The sequence below is a fragment of the Ambystoma mexicanum genome, chromosome 8, assembly GCF_040938575.1.
Source record: "Ambystoma mexicanum isolate Mex_15411 chromosome 8, UKY_AmexF1_1, whole genome shotgun sequence".
In the NCBI taxonomy this organism is placed as follows: Eukaryota; Metazoa; Chordata; class Amphibia; order Caudata; family Ambystomatidae; genus Ambystoma; species Ambystoma mexicanum.
In genome coordinates this window covers 967,053,072-967,069,300 of record NC_090929.1, presented here as the reverse complement: position 1 = coordinate 967,069,300, position 16,229 = coordinate 967,053,072, and positions in this window count along the sequence as shown.

Here is a 16,229-nt window from a genome sequence, read left to right as displayed (position 1 = left end):
ACGACCAACTGGCTGGGTGGCGTCCCCGTGGATACCAGGTGAGCGTAATAGAAAGCGAAGACTCACATAAATAATCCACCTGGGCGCCATGGAAACATCAGATATTGACCAATTGGGCCAATTGTTGGGGGACCTTCGTGCTGAGGTTCATTCAGCCCGACAAGAGACTACTGCACTCCGGAGAGACCTAATAGTGACCAAGGAGCGCACCGACAAAATCAGCAGACAATTCTTACAATCGCAGGCAGAGCAGACTCCTCTGCCTGGAGGAAATCCACCGGTGCAAAATCCTATCTCACCATTTTATACCCCAACATCAGTACAGATCAGGCTGCCTGGAACAGTTCCCCTGACACCACCAGAAAGGTTTTCGGGTGACCCACGGAAGTATGCAGCATTCATAAATCAGTGCTGCCTTCACTTCCTTTGTCGCCCTGGGGCATTTCCAAATGACCAAGCTCGGGTAGCTTTCATCCTATCACACTTGAGTGGAAGTGTAGCGGATTGGTCGGTGCCGTTGGTGACCCATAATGATCCGTTGTTACAGGACTATGGGGGGTTCCAGAGAGAAATGGAATATCTGTTTGCTCGCCATACCCAGGAACAAGCAGTGGATAACGAACTTTATCCCTTCGGCAGGGGAACCAAGACTTGTTAACGTACATTGCGACTTTCAATAGTCCAATCTGTACACATGGACACTAACTGCTCGACTCCAGACGGGTCTGCCTCTGAAGGACCTGGAGGTGGAGCACTGGGCGTATATGTTCCAGGACCCTCATCTGGTTGTTGGTAGGGCAGACCAGGCACCCCTCTGCATGCGCTGCCTCCAAGAGGCGCCGGGCCTTGCTGAGGGTCCTGGACCTGAAGTCCTCGCAGCGCTTCTGGGTGTGTTGTATGTCGCGGGCTGCCAACCCCTCCACGTTGATGGCAGCCACGATGTCCTTCCAGATCCTCCTCCATCCTTCATTGTCGGCACGTGGTCTTCTGAAGAGGGCATCATAATGCACCAGTTCTTGCTCCACCAGGATACCAACTTCTGCAGCACTGAATTTGGTAGCTCTCTGCCTCTCTGGCTGGGGGTTACCAGTGGTCTGTGATGGTGTTTCCCCCGACATGGCAACCCCTGAGGCAGGTGTGGGTGGGCAACTGGGTCCTGGTGCTGGGCTGTGGAGGGATGGAACTTCAGTTAGGAGTCTACTGTTCCAGGAGGGGTGGTCACAGAAACTGGACCCCTGCAGATGGCTGACGTGCAGGCACCAAATAGCAGGTCACATGGCTAGCAGGCAGGCAGGCAGGCAGCAGTAGATGGCAGGTGGGAGCAGGCTCAGGGCTCTGGGGGGGCAGGAAAATGACCTTGTGGGCAGGAGCGTGGTCTTCCATGTGTTGTCACGTGGCCAGCTTGATACAGAGTGATTTGGCATGTGAAAAAACTGCACGTCAGTGTGGATTTCGAGGAAAGGCCCTTAGCACATAAGCGCGTCTGTGACGTAACACACATAGGTGTTTCCCTCCACACGGGTGGATAGTGATTCTACACATGCAAAAACTGCACATCTGGGTGTCACTGTGTGTAATTGGAGGAAAAGGCCCTTAGCGCATAAGCGCGTAAGTGACGTGGCATGTGTGGGCAGGGTTATAAGGTATGTGTAGTATGCCATTTTCTTTTCGTGCTTTTTATGGAGAGCGAGCGGGTGATTCTTGTATTTCTTGTTGGTTCACACGCGATTACTTCACAACGCTTTCAGTTCGTACTCCTTGTATACTCTTCTTTAAACACGGAATGACCAATGTCAATAAGTGCTGTTTCTAATGTGAACCATTGTGATTTATAAATAGTTATTGCATAAGCAGAGCAGAATGGAAACTGTGCTCTTTTCACAAAGGTATTCTTAACACGCATGACCCATGCAGAGGTCCGAGAAATCAAATGAGTTCCTTCTACACAATAAAACTTAACTTCAACATTTTCAATATTTGCACTATGACGAAACATGTGAAATGCAATTACTCTTACCATTAACTAGACCAATTCCTACATTCAAGCTCCTCTTCAAAATTATTTGTGCATTGATGCACAATTCTGAGACTCCTTCCAGGCCTGCTGTTTTAGAAATTTAATTCTCTAATTAACCTAATCGAGCTTTTGCTCTCTCATCCAAATCTAAAGGCATAACATGGCCATGTAAAACATCACTCGATTTTATCTCCAGAATATTTTGCTTCTCTGACAGTAGCACTGTAGAGTTCATCTTGATACACTCTGCAAGTGTGCGCATCAAAGTAACACAAGAAATGTTTCTTTCTTAAGAGACAACATGACATCAGACTGTCATCTGCATGAAATAAATCTTATTACGAATTTCTGCATACTCTGAAGTATTATTCACTGTTGCAAAGGGGCGTTGCACTGCCAACAAATACCCTGATTCACAGAACAGTGCAAAGTGTCTTTTTGCACTGTTCCATCAATCTAGCTCCTCTTTTGAAATTCTTTCTTTTTCTGGGGCTTCTGAAATGACTTAATCTATACATTGCTTTATTGTTTTTCTCTCTGACATCCACATGGGTCTTTCATGAATTCATTAGCATACTTGATCCATTCTCTCTTAATTGATCAGGAGGGAGAAGGAGATCTATTTGTTATTCTCCTTCTCAATGAAGGTGGTTCCTTTGAAGGTTTATGGATCTGGATTGCCACCTTTGTCTTCTAACTGATTTATAGACACATTTTTCCATTATGCTGGAAATTAATTTTCTAATGTGGCAACCAAGAAAAAAGAGGCAGGCCACCCACTTCACACTCCTCTTGAGTTGTATCAATTCTAGATAACAGTTTAAACTAAAAATTCTGTCTCTTGTTTTTCAGTCCAATTGTATGGTTCTCTGTACAGCCATTTTTCTTATATATTCAAACCCTCCTGGTTTGTTCCCACTTGCTACTTCAATGGGGTCCTTCAGACCTTGTTACTCTGGTTATCTGAATACTTGTGTTTCATATATTTGAACCCTCCTGATCCGTTCCCACTTGTTACTTCAAATGTGTCAAGCAGACCCCATGGCTACTTTACATCTAATACTGTTGGCTTTGGGTTTCCTGGTTTCCCATAACCATACATATATGTTATGCTTGGATTAAGAGAGTGAATATTAGGAAGTGCGCCTACCCCTGTTTCAATCTAAATCTTTTACCAAATTTGTGTCTTAAACTATTCCACCAACGAACTCCAGCTTGAAAAAACTAAAACAGTTATTCATTAGACAGTCTTGTCTGAGAGATCAAAGGCAATATAAACAATTTGGTAATGTGTGCGGGATTCTGTTATATTTTGAATAAACTTAAAGGTTAAATTTTGTCTATAAGGATACATCCAGTTTATTTAGTTTCAAGTGCAAACATGATTCCATACACTTTGAGTTTATCAAATATATTCATCACAATGTATCCTTGCACCATTCGTGATTGACCCAAGGTGCCAACATTAATCTTTTGGGGCATGTGCATATATTTAACCTAAGTACAGGCTTTCTCAAGGTACAAAGCATCCAGATTATGATCACATGTATTGTTTTCAGTTCAGAACTCAACGACCAATTCAACATAGTATTCCTCCAAATCTACAAACCACCTTCTTACAACCCCAACTTTGCAACGAAACTAGCAGACGCGGCTGCCATGCTATCAACCCACCACGACAACCTAGTCATACTGGGAGATTTCAGCATATGGTTCCAAAAAGAAAACAAGTCCACAGCAAACTCACTCTGCGTGCATCCTGAAAACTTTACATTTCAAGCAAATTGTAAATGGATTCACCCACAATGCTGGACATTCCCTGGATGCAATTATCTGCAGGGAAGGACTATGCACATCCACGCCACCTACAGCAATGCTATGGACCAACGATTACTTAAAACTATCCTACATCACATCCCAAATCAGTCTACAGGCCGAAAAGGAAATACTTCATACCAGCAAGAAATGAAACTGAAAGAACCTAGACCCAGAGGCCCTAACAAACCTTTTAGACTCAATCCTCCAAGTGAAACAGAGCCCACCGAAACAACCATTGACACAGCAGAAGACACACTCAACAATTGGATTACCAAGGCCCTTGACCTACTGACACCAGCTAAAACATTCAAACAACAGCAAAACAACTGGCAGCAAAATGGTGCACAGAATAACTGAAAGTACTAAAAAAAACAACTGCAAAATGGAAATAAAATGGAGAGGACAACCGACGAGACAAAATAAAATTCCAAAGACAACTTAAACTATACAAATCAACAGTCCTCAAAGCAAAAAAGTGCTATTACGCCACAAGAATAGAATCAGCAAACAATCCATCAGCAAACACTCTTCAAAATCATCAAAGAGTTTTTGAAAAACGTCTTCCTGCAAGAACTCCATCACCCTGACACAAACACTTTGTGACTACATCACCAACCACCTGAGAGCAAAAATAGACACAATCTACAAGACCATCAACCTAGCTCGGACAAACACAACCACTACTGCCGGCCCACAGACACCAGGCAAAACACAGATTGCAGCAAAACTTACTTTCCTAGAACCAATCACAGAAGAAACCTTCCGCAGACTGATCAAGGACATCAACCTTGTAGGATGCCCAAGGGACCCTTTACCGCCTCACATTTTCAAAGGAATCCTCAACCACAGATCCCTGGTCACACATTTCCAGAACCTAATGAATCTATTGCTCAAAAGAGGAATAGTACCATCCTCCTTCAAATCAGCCTACATCAAACCACGAGGAATCAGAAAGCACAGAAGACCCAAGCAACTACAGATGGATATCCAACCTGCCCTTCCCAGGAAAGATCCTGGAGAACCACGTGTACAAAATCCTTCTTAAATACGTTGAAACAAATGGAATACTCCACTGGTCACAAGTTGGCTTCAGACCAATCAGAGGAAGAGAATCAGCACTTCTATCAATATAGGACGTGCTGAAAATAAACGCAGATGACGACGCCCCATCAGCCATCATACTATTGGACATATCAGCAGCTTTTGATGCAATCAGCCATGAAACACTGATAAAAATATTGATGGAATACGGCATACAGGAATCTGCACTAGAGTGGCTTGCCTCATTCCTAACAAACCGAACCGAAAGAACCTACCTACCACCCTTCACCTCAAACACCAAAAATATAGCCTGCAGAGTCCCACAGGGATCCAGACTCTCCCCTCTGCTTTTCAACATTTACATGTGCCCACTGATGAAAATCATTCAAACTCACAGACTTACTACCTACAACTATGCAGATACACAATTGATTGTGAAAACAAACAGAACCCAGGAAACAAATTATAACCACAACAATGGCCTCACAGACATCTACAACTGCATAACAATGCACAACCTTAAACTGAACCTGGCAAAAACTGAAATAATGTCCCCACCCGCAAGATTCAACAGAGGGAAACCACAGCTGGACTGGCCGATCAGCATGGGAACGCAACCAGAGACTACAATCTATAAATAATTTATGAATTAAACATGGACAACAGACTATCACTGGAACCGCAAGTCGATGCAATCGCCAAAAAATACTTCTTCCTCCTATGACTGCTCAGAGGATTACTCCCCTACCTCACTTTCCCCCACAGAACCCTCACAATCATATCCCTGATAATCACAAGAATTGACTACACAAACAGCCTCTACCTAGGAATGCCGTAAAGACTTATCAAAAAACTCAAAAGAATGCAAAATACAGCAGCCAGGATCCTATTAAGGCTAACTAGGAGAGACCACATCAATCCAGCACTAAACATCCTACACTGGTTACCAGTAAAAAAGTGCATCAAACTCAAAGTACTCTGCATTGCCCACAAAGCATTGCACAGACAAGGAGTGGAATTAATCCAAGACAAGATTAACCAGTATCACCCAGGATGGGAACTAACATCCTGCAATGACATACACATGGAAGCAAAACACTGCAAAAAAAGGAAATTCAGTGGAACAGCGTTCTCACATCTAATTGTTAACACCTGGTGCAACATTCCCAAAGAAATTAGAATCACAGAAGATCACATTGCCTCCAGGAAACTTCTCAAAACGTGGCTGTTCAGCAGATGATGAAAACCTCAAAGGGACAACAGGAGCAAAAACACCACAGACAACTGACTGGAGAGGAGACAAGATGGGACAAATAACGACAAACAAGAACCTTGCTAGATACCGTCAAGTGGCAACCAGTGGCACCAACAAACTGACTGACTTACTAACCCATGTTCCCCTTTCTGCTCCTCCAACATAACTGACACCACTATTCCAGACCTTGATCTATCCACACTATACATAAACAAACAGAGAATCAATACTGTGCTCACACACAGCATCTGTAGATGCTGAAGCACACCTGGTATGAACCACCGGCATAGTCCATAAAACCATCAACAATGCTACTACACCCCGAGATACCGGATGACCGCACAGTTACGGCCACTGCATGTATTGACAGCCTTCTGGCATCCTTTATTCTCTGCTACCTGTGATTGTGCTGCCACCAGCTCTGTGGTACTGCACAACGTGGACCGTCCTTCAAGTTGTATCACCAGAGGCTCACCTCTGCACTGGTTTATCTCTCCCTTTCTCTGGGTTCTTTGTCCTTTTATGTTTGCTATGTTGTTTCAGGCAAGGGGCATCCTGTTCTTCCTATATTCGGAATAGGCTCCAGCACTGTCCAAAGCCAACGGGAAGAGTACAATGTCACTGCTTATTATAGGCAATAAATACAGTGTTATTAGTCTGTTTCTCTTGACTCATATAAGCAGATGCTGTCTTCTTGGAATGGAGTTCCTTATGGGAATGGGAGTCCTTGTCCGCTAGAGGGACTCACTTACAGTGAGGTCACACTTGCATAGACCTCTATCAGGGACTTGCTTAGTGGGCTCACCTGCCTAGCCTCAAATGTGGGTGCTCCCCGTGGGGAGAACAGACACATTCATCAGAGTAGTCACGCTACTCATCTGCTTTGAGTGATTGATTGCCTTTATTTAAAGGTATGTCATTAGGTGTGCATACAAAAACAGTCAAAACACACCACTACAATAATTTCCAATATAAGCAATCAGCAATACACAAAAAGTCTATTACAATAAAGAATATACGATTATAAATAACCCAATGATCAAAATGTAGGATTCACAAATGCCTGTCTACGAATCCATGCTCTATGTAGATATTTGGCCACTGCACGTACCAGCATTTTATTTCCTGTTCCTTTACATAGAAACATGTCTGTCATGGTATTCCGTATAGCAACGTCATCAAACCTATGATCCTGCACGTACTATATAAAGGACATATTTTCCTAAAGAGCAGTTTGGGTTCTATTTCAATGATACAATAACAACTTAAGTCTGATGAGGATGCGTCCAATGATATAATATGATGTGCCAACGGTAGGAAGCCAAACAAAATAGAAGATTGAGGGAAAATGCATACTGAGGTTTGACATAGTCAAGATCGCCCTCATAGCTAGTCATTATCTTGCATTGCTGGTACCCTGATAACAGTGTACAACTTTGAATATCGCTTTAAACATGCTCTTCTTTTAATTATAGTGTTGCATTATCTAATAGTTTGGTATTGGTATCTATGGAAACCGGTTTGTCACAAAGCTCAGTGTGACTACCATGGTATGTTAGGTTCTTGACATGCTTCGACCAAGGGACTGAAGTTCCACCATCCCATCATTATAAATCCTGTAAAGTGCATGTATACCTCAACACGGAGGGGCTGCTCCAAATTCCTACCCAATGCAAGAGCCGTTTTGATATGGTAGCCCAATCAATGCTATGCAAGATAATTTCCGCGTGTAAGGTTACAGATGGAGCACTCTTAAGTAAACATAATATTTGTTATGAAGCAAGCATTCTCAGAAACAGCCAACATAGAGCAGGGACGAAAGCCCCCGAGCTCCATATCTCACATGGCCGCCTGTGGAGCCTGACGCTCATAGATTTTTAGGGAAGAGCACAAGACCTCATGTAAAACTAGTGGTTGCCATGCTATGTTTAGCATGCGTCTGGTTGGTTTTTTCAAATGTGTAACTCCATTTTCAAGAATTCATCAAACTGATGCCTAGGTAGTCATATGTTTTATCTACCTCAATGGAAACTCCCTAAATTACAATGACGAGATTATGATGCTATTTTCTTTTCTCCAAGGAGGTTATAGTGACCACAGATTTCGGTGTATCATGATTGATTACAATGGGCCTCATTACGACCAAGGCGGTAAGTTACCGCCTGGGTCGTACCTTTACCACCATGGCGTAAACTACGTTTACGCCATGGTGGTTGGCGGACTTACCGCCCCATTCCGAGGTTGGCGGGGCGGTAAGTCCCCAATCCCCATTTACCCTTCCCCATTCCCATTTTTGCCCCATAGGGCATAATGGGAGTGGGGAAGGCGTTAATTACGCCACCGTAAATTACGGTGGCGTAATTAACAACAAGGTCCCTTAGCGCCATGGATTTTAACACCTGCTAAAAGCAGGTGTTAAATCCTCCATGGCGCTAAGGGACCTCGGAATCAGGCGGTAAGGGTCGGCGCTGTTTACGCCGCCGTAAACCCCTTACCGCCTGAGTCGTAATGAGGCCCAATGTCTCTAAAAAAAATAATATTTTACCAATTGATGGAGCAGTAATAGAAAAAAAAAACATACCGTCAATCACACCATTAATGAACAGACAAAAAAGAGTAGGGGTCATATGATTGGTGCAGCAGGGTGGCTTGGTATGAATCTCATTGGTGCGCACTGCTGCGCCATCATCAGGGGCCATCTGCGCACTAATCAGCAAATATCAAATTCAGGAAGGAAGGCAACAACCCACACTACAATGCAGCCTTGCATTTTCACTACCATCGTAGTTGCTGGTCCGCATACAACACTGTCCCTGGCATCACTGCGATTTCTCTGGCTATTGGGTCGTCTAAAGCAAAGATTTGCTCACTGAGTAAAGTTAATATATATTATCTAATCAGTATGTTACATAATAATATATTCTATGCTCAGCATACAACTCTGACTTTATACACCGTTAACTCGACACTGAAGATATATAATTAGTAGTGTGCCTCAGAAAGCAATTCAGATGCTAATATTTTATTGAATACCATTAGATCAAATATGACTTTTTCCATAGTAAATAGAGAACCGTGCTTATATTAGAGCAGTATACAAACGCTAAGCGTGCTAAACATACTGTAAACATACACACTGTATCTTTCAGAAATGTGCTGAATCTTATTCCGTTATTCATCAATATCCTAGTCAGGAGTCTGATATGAGACTGCGTGTGGGGGAAGGACATGGGGCGGAGGCGGGAGAGGATGAGAGACAAGAAGATGAGGGAAGGGTTTTGGTCTTTTGCTTTGAAAGATGCTGTCTGTGCTGACTCAGAGCAACCTGCTGGGAAACCTCTTCATGGAGATGTCAGGCAAGAGGATCTGAAATGGGAGCAGACCGAAAGTGACAGGCAGTTAAGAGAAGGCTTTATGTTTGCAGAAAACAATGCCAACACAATCAGCTTCTGCCCTATTGCGCTCTGCCTCGCCTCTTTCTCTGTTTGCTTGTGTGTCTTCTATCGATGTCTTCATTTTTCTTCATCTTGTGGCTCAATAAAACTGGTCCGATAGCACAGAGGGCTGACGCTCGTTTCTGATGTCTGTGCCTCGCCTGCTAATGATGGTTCGAATCCTAGCGGGGCCAACTCAGCCTTTAATCCTTCTGAGGTCATAAAATTGAGTAACACTTCGTGGGTAATGATATCAACTCTTATTACAGTGCTCTGATGCCCTTGGGTGAGGTAGCGCTATATAAAAATTATTATTATATGTTCCTCTCTTTGTCATCTGACGGTCTCATGCAATATCTTCCATACACTTGTGATCTCTTTCTTTACCTTTGTTTTCGAGTCTCTTTCTTCTCCGACCCAAAATGTATACTCAAATGCACGCAAAGTCACTGGATTGGAATACCATTGACGGGGACCATGAGGGTTTTCAGGCAATGGGTGAAGCATTTGCCTGGCGAAGCTAAACAAACTAGTGGAGTGCAGCTTTTGATGTTTTGTGTCATAATTTTAAGTTGAATTTTTATTTTTACTGATGTACATCTCTGTATTAATTGATGTTTCTTATGATGCCAACCACGAGCACAGTCGCTTCACAGTGCATGATGTAGGAAAGGATTTCTAATTTCAGGGCAACTTTAACTTTACCTTAAGTAAAGGTTGCATTTTTTCCACTTTGTTGTGTAATGTGTTTTGGTATAGCTTGATATAGCCGTACAATTGAGATGTGCACACCTACAGGATAACTCTACAAAAAGACACAGCTCTATAATTGAAGTTTACACTAGGCTTATTTGGGGTATTTATAGGATTGTCGACAGAAAAATCAAGTTACTCAAGAGTACTTTTGAATGTCTTTCACCATCCCCTTGCAGGTTCTCAGGATCCTTCCCTGTTCACTCACAGTTTCTGTTTTTATTAGTGCAACCTAACCATAACATCCCTTTAACAAAGTTTTTTCACCAAATTTAATAGAATTGTATTAGTGCAACTTAACCATAACGTCCATTTAACAACGTATTTTCACTGGATTTCCTTGGTTTTTATTAGTGCAACTTAACCATAACATTCCTTTAACAAGTTTTTTCACTAAATGCAATAGGTTTGTATTAGTTGAACGTAACCATAACATCCATTTATCAAAGTTTGTTCTCTGAATTTCTTGGGTTTTTACTAGTGCACCCTAATTTGCTACAACTTCCTAATATAATATTTATCCCCAATATAGCCGTGTTATTGACTGATGTACAAAGTTATAACTTAACACTGTAGCATTCCCCACCTCCTTGCAACGTGTTTAACATTTGTATACACATTTTGCTGCTTTTTCCACTGTTTATGTGTTTGCCTATGTTCGGGAATATTTGATGTCACCAGGGACTTTCCAGACTGTGTCACGTGACCTCGCGTGCAGCATGATGACGTGTCTGTGAATGCGTCCGCACTTTGCAAACGGGTCCGTATTTTGCAAACAGTTTGAAACTGCATTTCCATCTGATCTATGAAGTTTTAAACTGAAAATGTACCTTTGCACATCTCTTAAATCTATTTTTACTGATTATCTATTTGCAATCTAGGACACAGCACAGCCTTGCAAGGTTATTAGCAGAACTGCTATTTATGTTAAAACATGGCATTAGCTATTGGCATTCCTCGTCCCCAGGAGCTAACACCACCAGCTGGAGGGCCTAGACAAGGGAATAAGCACACTAATTCAGAAAACAATCAAGAGGACCAGGAAGATGAGGTACAGGAAATGCCTACCTCTAGCACCCAGAGAGAATCTTGAGTGTGGCAGTTCTTTACCACCATTGGGGGTGTACCAAAAGCTAAAACTACCAAGGTAAAAGGCACTCTGTGCAATGTTGTTCACAGTCACAGGCAACCTTGGCAGTACTTCTACGGGACCACCTCCGTGCACTGCCACATCAAATCCAACCACTGGGATACACTGAGAAAGGCTTTTCCTTTCTCAGGAAGTAGTAAACTGTCTTCTTCAACCTCATCTTCCTCAACCAATGCTGCCACCACACAGGCTACTCCTGTGGGGCACAATATCCCACCAGCTTCCTTGCAACTATGAAAGAGGCTGCTGATCCATATATTAATAATACAACTGTACTCTGTATATACTGCAACAAATCACTCTGCAGGGGGAGCAGTTTTGATGTGCTTTTGAGGCTGCAATCAAGGATCATAAGAAACACTGAACCCCTACCTTAGATTTAATGTTCGCCCAACATCTTGCCCTGTTCACTTGCCCCTCCATAGCTGTTCTTGCTGCTTCCTCCCTTACCCTTAATTAACATAAAAAACACCCACAAATTTTCCTTTAGGAACCACCTTTCAAAGTGACAAAATCGAAGTAAAAAAATACAAACTTATAGACTCCATCTACTTTACATTTTTCAGTGAAGTAGTTAGGCTCAATAAGAGTCTCCAACATTCCCATTAGCATTTTCTACTATGCTAATGAAAATAATGGGCAATTGCTTACTAAAGAAAAAGAACAAAACACAGAAACAATTTTCTGTCCCAAATACTTTTCCATAGCCCTTCATGACAACCCGCAGTCTCGGCGGTCTGCTCTCTAGGCCAGGCTTTATTAAAAAACTTGGATTCCACGTGCACATCAGCAGACAAGACAGCCTTCCTCTCCTTTTTACTGTTATATCTGTAGCACACCCTCATTGCCTGCATTGAAAAAATCACACAAATATCCACCAATTGGTTCCCAAACTCTACAGATAACCCTATCCGTATATAAAACTTCCACACACCAACTGCCACTATACAAATTCTTTCCATATCCATATGGATTTCCCCTTCTTATCAAAGAAAATTGTACACAATGCTGCTATAAATGCACATACGCATTGTGCAGTAAACAAAGTGCAGGAATGGATAGAGGAGTAGGGATTATCAAGTGCTCAAAGAAGCTCAAAAGGAAAGTACCAAGACATGCCACAGTGGGAGGCCACTAACTACCTGCTGGCATAAAGGACTCCCAAAGGCGTGTTACACAGCTGCCAGGCAGTACACCCTCAACGGCAGTGCTTAAAGGTGGAGAGTTGACAGGTGTTGACTACATATAGGGCCTTGAACCTGTGAGGTTTATGAGGGACCAAGCCACCAGTGTCAGTGGTATGAGTTAGCAGAGAAGTGATTAGGTAAAACAGGAACACAAAAGTACAAGTATAAAAGGAGCAGGAAGGCTGTTCCAAAGACAGGTACCGGCAGAAGACAGAGACATGCCCAGGGACATCATTTCAGCAAAATGCCAGGGTTAGCGGAATTGACATAAAATGACCCTTGACCCCTGGTGACATCACAGGAAGTGATGCCATTTGACCTCACCCCAAAGTGATTTCGCTGGAAGCGATGGAACATGACCTTTCACCCATTAACAAAAGAGGAAGTGGCATCACATAGCATTGTACACTATGAAAAATATGGTTACGATATTACTATAATGTGATGTACATTTTATACAAGAATGGATCGCCATATGTATTGTTAAGATCAGTGTGTATAGGCCCATATTACCAAATTACTGTGAATGCAAGCAGACATCAATGAACAAATGATAATGATGTGTTATTATATAGCACTTACGCTTAAGCGCTTTACATAGAAGAACTGTACACCCAACATCACCCAACCTGTGTTGGTACCCATTTATCAACCTCAGAAGGATGAAAGGCTGAGTTGAGGCGTTTAAGAATGGACTAAATTAGTGACTCACCCCCTGAAGTGTGCCTGAAATAAACCTTTAATAAGTCTAGCAATTATTGTATAGAATTCCAGAAAGACACATTTTTTGGCATTCCTATTCTTTCTTATTTAAAGTCAGTGCTAAACGTGTTAGACTTGTGGCACGCCTGTTCTTATTTTTCTTCTTTTTTTAAGGGGCCTGAACAAGAAAGCCAGCTACTCCAGAGGTAAAGAGCCACATCATGCTGGCAACAGCCCAGGAGTTCGCATTACAAAAAAAGCAAAATAAATAAAAAAAAACAATTATTAGAGGTCGCAAGGGAGACCACAGAGGTCGCACTTGCGACCTCTGGTGACCCCCAAATGACGTCCCTGGACATGCCCCCTGCTCTCTGTTTCAAAAAGCAGTAGATTCGAAAATATTATAGTCCTTGCAATTAACAGCAGCCAATGTACACATTTTCAGGCTGCAGCAATGCCATCCCTGGACTTCAGGACAAGAATAAGTTTGCAGCCCTAGTCTAGATTAGCCAAAGGGGTATGGACAACACATGGAGAGGTTAAGGAAGAGGCTGTTTCAGTATTCAAGCCTACACAGTACCTGCGCTCTTCAAACATTGAGCTTCTGCAGTAAAGGTTCGGAACAGTGCAATGCCTGTAAGGAGGTCAAGCTTAAACCGTGGGCTTTTTTGACAAGCTCCAAAATGTAAGGCGTAAAAGAGAGAAAACACTTAAAGATACCCTATCATTTTTAGCCACAAATAATGGTAAGTGTAGACAGCCCAAAGACAGCAGCCACAGGGTAGGAGAAAAACAAGGAACAGGTGTCATAATAAGACCATCTTCCTCCTTTGAGACAGATTGTTAGCCACACACAATGCCTCAATGGAGGTCACACAATCAGGGGTAAAAAACGAGGAGAGAATATTAGTTTAGGAAAGTTTAAAGAAAGCTGTGTATCATTAACATAGCACTGGAAATGTGAAAAGAAGAAATACATCAAGTGAGCCAGAGCGAGAAAATACATATGTAATTGCAACAATGATAAGCTAAAACCCTGGGGTAATCTGCAGCTACACAGTAAGGTGGTGGATTACAAAAAGCCCAGTTGCAACTGGGAGGGCAGTTAGTGAGGAAAACAGATGAGCTAGTCCAGTGCCAGGTCCATGATGCTTAAGGTCCATGTAGCCGTTTAATAAGGATACAATGGCCCTCATTACATGTATGGCAGTATCCGTGCCGGTAAAATCAGCAGGTAGCCGCCGGACCTGTAAACAGTTACCGGAGCCTGGCTTGCCGGTAACACTGGGGTATTACAAACCTGGCTGTCGGTAAGTCAGTCACCGGTAACTATGCTGTTCTCCATTCCCATAGAGTCCCACAGGACTCTATGGGAGTGGGGACCATGGAAGCCACAGCACCATTAATAATGGTGCTGTTGTTTCCGTGACAGTCTGCTTTCTGTGGCCGCTATGCCCAGCAGGGTACTACCTGTCTGGCACAGCGGCTCCAGCATGCAGACCTGTAATATGCCAGTCTGGAAACAACAGTGCCAGTAAGCTTACCAGCACCGTTGTTTCCGGACCGGCATAGTTGTAATGATAGCCAATGGTTCACCATATAAAAGGTGGATGAGACATCAAGGAGCAATATCATCAATTGCACTACAATCATAAATATCATATACACTTTAATTGTATCATTCCACCATATTACAAATATTGTATACTCCCCTTACATTACCTATAATTACTATATATATATATTACTATACTATGTGTTGCCAGTGGTCAGATTTTTGGGGGCATGGCCTATGGCCTTGCCCCCACAAATCTGGCCTCTGGCCTACAACCACCACAATAGATTTAAACGATATAACATGTACATACAATACACCCTCAAATAACAAAAATCATCCAGAACCCTGGTCCATCCATATAATGTCCGCAGACAGTGAGAAGTGACGGCGGACTCCAGGGCACCTGCATGTCCCATTTTCACCCATGGAAACAGCTCCATATTACCTTCATTACACTCCCCTACCCTTTCCACTGCCTCTTTCAGCAACTAAATAACCTCAAATGTGTTTTCCAAAATGTTTGTTCACGGCATTGTCCACAGAATATCGCAGTGTCCACGAACTGGGCGGTACCCACACCCACTTTATTCACATTGCGCCATGCTTTTTTCATTTGCGGACACCATTTATTTGGAAGCATCCACATTTGTCTCTGAGCAATGCAAGAAATCATAATTTTCTAATTTGGAGACATTTCTGTCAACTTTCCAAATGTATCCTTCATTGCAAATTTCAATGAAATTCCTGTAACGTACCCCAAACTGTTCCCTTCACAATGAACAACAATGATGGGAGTAAGTCAGCCCACTTCATTTCTGAAACTCCATACCATGACACTTCCATTTCATGGAATCCAAGATTTTCAGCCAATCCAAAGTGCTCGGAATAGACCTTCAGCCAATGGATCCAAAAGTCCCCAAAATGCATACACTCTGCCTCCTCAAAGACATAGCTATAGCCATCTTCAGTGCTCTCACCAAACAAAATTCCTGCTACCATCTCTTCTTGTACACCACACACAGGAAACCTGATGGGCTGATCCCAAATGTCAGTGGACATCCACGACTGTCCGTGGTCTCTGCAGTCCCATTTCCATGCCAGGCACCCTTAAAAGACCTGGATGTGGCACATGCCATCCACGGACTACCGCAGTGTCTGTGGACAGCGTAGCACAGGGCAGCCCTTCTTCCCTTTCCACTTTAATGTTTGTAACACCTCCTCATTGGCTGTTTTTAAACAGTCACACATCCATCCATGAATCAAATTCTAAAAACTCTACACCTAAACCTTTCATCTCATTTCAACACTTCAAAA